At 34.3% G+C, this 3,042-nt stretch overlaps 1 protein-coding gene across 1 annotated transcript in view; it reads left to right on the forward strand.

The window, feature by feature from the left end:
• LOC108765745 (hypertrehalosaemic prohormone) overlaps positions 1-3,042 on the forward strand; it is a 25,820-nt gene that overhangs the window by 21,587 nt on the left and 1,191 nt on the right. The window lies entirely within an intron of this gene.

The raw sequence follows: 3,042 nt of genomic DNA on the forward strand, positions 1-3,042 counted from the left end.
TTACTTGTGTTTGTTACATATAATACTTCCGAATGGATATGCAAAAGCTCCTGACAGACTTGGAAAATTGTTCGTTGCAGTTAAACAGTGATGTAAACCATACGTGAATCTGACAAAGTCTCAAATTTTGTTCCAAACATTCTTCCGTAAATTCTATTTGAGAAAAATCTTTTTGACGTTTTCTGGATTGCTATACCAAACTGGTCCAGCTTTCAAAAACAAAGTTTTTAGTAGTTTAGTCAGTTGAAGTAAAGTCGACGAGTCGCACCAATTTTAATAATACCTGAAAATGAATTTTGTAAAAAAAAGGACTTATACATATTAATAATTACTCGTGTTTGTTACATACGCATTTTTGCACTACATGAAAAATGTGTCGCTTTGCTCCGCGAACCGAGTTATTAATTGTTATTAATTAAAGTTGACAGATATCCAGATTAGGAAATCTGTTGCATCGATGGCATAGAGGGTTAAACAAATTTTCTGCTTTACAAACAAATATTTAACCAAGACAAATACTCTGCTGTAAAAATAAAAATTATATAGACAATAATTTGTATTCTTAAAACAAAGAACGTGTTTTTGAAGCAGAGAATTTGTGTAACTGAAGCAGAAAATACTTATTCTAGTTTAAATTACATGTTCTCATGTCCTTCCATGCCATCAATGAGACGGATTTTCTAATCTAAATAGTCATCAACTTTAACGATTAATATCTCGGTCCACGGGATAAAGCGATACATTTTTTTGCCAGATTCGTTCATTTCGTGCAGAAACGTGTCGAGCAAGTCTAATTTGTGTATGTAGAAGCAGAAAATTACTTACGTGTCTTCTATGCCATGCCATCGATGTGACAGTTTTCCTACCTAATCATTAGCCACAGAAAACAGACACATGTGTGATGTGACCATGCACATTGCCAGCGCCACATTTGCTTCTTGCGTAAAAAATCCCAAAAGGACATTTCCCCCAGCCCATAGCCTTGTCGATGACGACGACGACGACGTTTCTTAAAAAAATTATACAAGTTTCAGGTTCCGATTTTGCATCATTTTGCATCGCAATATCTCCGCTCGTAGAGTATGTAGAGAAAAAACAAAAACATTTTCATTATATATTCTGAGCGGATGCAATCGATTGAGCACACTTAGAACTTAATCGGGACAGCCGTTATTGAGATCCATAATCGCCGTCTGGAAATCTTGACAGAATTCGCGTAAAGGAGGCACGGCAGTGTCGCTGCGCTTGGCTTAGCGCCGAGACACTACCAGTGTCTCCAGATAAAATATAATATATTTTTGAAGATTAAAAAATAAGAAATTAAATATTTTATAATTATATTTATTGCAAATAATAACCTTTTATTATACATAATATAATATTAAATTGTAAATATATATTTGTATACATAAGCATTAAACAAAATTTTAAGTATATATATTTCGCTCATTTATTATAACAACGACACAACTTGGATAACCAGAAGTACATCTCTAGGGATGCAAAAGCGAAACATCATTCAGCGCCAATAATATAGCGCTAGCAATAAGAGAAAGTGGGTGAATTGTGCGCACACCTAAGAAAAATTTATTGTCCTGAAATGGTTTTCCAAGTTCAAAGCGATATAAGTATGGAAATAGAAACTACAAAGAGTTTTCTACCATTATGTATCCTCATAATGAATAGATTTTCATTATGAAAATTATTATGAATTCAGGTTGTATTTGGCAAAAAGAAAAAAACGGAAAAGCGAAAAAATTTTTCGCGCGTCGGGTAATTGTGCGCAAAACAAAAGTCGTAGAAAATGAATGAATTACGGAATGTTGACGAAGAAGTCAGAAAATATATTTATTATATTGCAATATAAATATATATTAAATAAAATATTGTAAGATATATACAGCGGGAAAAAGAGATACTTCTGTCAGGAAGGCAAGGCGGGGTAAAACCTCTCTTATTAAGTTCGGATTAATGTCAGATACTTTAGTGAACACTCACTTTGATATATTTTAGCGAGCAAATAAAGAACCTCTTTATTCAAATTATAACGCAGTTTGATCACTTACGATCGATACCAAAACGACGGTAACAACTTAACGAGCACGGAAACGCTGACGTACGATTCGCAAAACCTTTGTCGATCGCTTTGTCTGACGCTGACGAATTATCTCTCGCTGACTTATTCGCTTCAAAATCTCACGAACAACCGTAACGTGCTCCGGCTTGCTCCGGCTTATGTTGCTTACGCTGTGCATGCGCGCGCCGCTAATATCAGCCTATCACGTCAAAGTATTTCGGAGTAGCGGATCTAATATCTGTCGATCGATAACAGATGTTGACAGGCACTACGAAGACTCTTGAAAATTCTAGAATCTTCTGGAAACTTCGATACCTTCGAAAATCTTTAAAAATTGTTTACAATATATTAAGTATATTTTAAATATACATATTATATATATTAAGTAAAAATACAAAACTAATATAATAATAATGCACATAGACTTTGGCAAAATAAAATGGAAAAATAAAATAATAATGCAAAGCAGAAAAAATTAGTACTAGTCATATAGTATATGGAAGATGGGTAATTGTGCGCATTTCAAAACGTTTGCGCACAGTTGCCCGCCGCGACATGACTCGATACGAAATAAGATTACTTCAACACTTCCTAACCAAACCTAATAAACAACAGCTCAAAAGACGCATGTAATAACGTATTTCAATAACGTATGTAACTTTAAACAAATTAAAAATACGGACTTATCACCTTATTTTCTGAATGCTAAAATAACAAGAGGTGTGATTTCACTTTTTTGTATTTCTCTGGTTAGCAATGTATTTACGTCGTATCTTTTGCAGTTTATTGGTTTAAAGGTGAAAATCAACATTAAAACAAAGAACAATTAGAACATTAATTTCTATTTATAATTTATTTAAAATCGAAACATATGCATGATGTAAATCAGTGGTCGCAAGGATTTGCACATTTCGGGCTGATTCCGGCGCGCGACCCCACCACCGCACGGCCGAGCCGCTGGGCGG

This window comes from Trachymyrmex cornetzi, unplaced genomic scaffold, assembly GCF_001594075.2.
Source record: "Trachymyrmex cornetzi isolate Tcor2-1 unplaced genomic scaffold, Tcor1.1 scaffold521, whole genome shotgun sequence".
NCBI classification, from domain to species: Eukaryota; Metazoa; Arthropoda; class Insecta; order Hymenoptera; family Formicidae; genus Trachymyrmex; species Trachymyrmex cornetzi.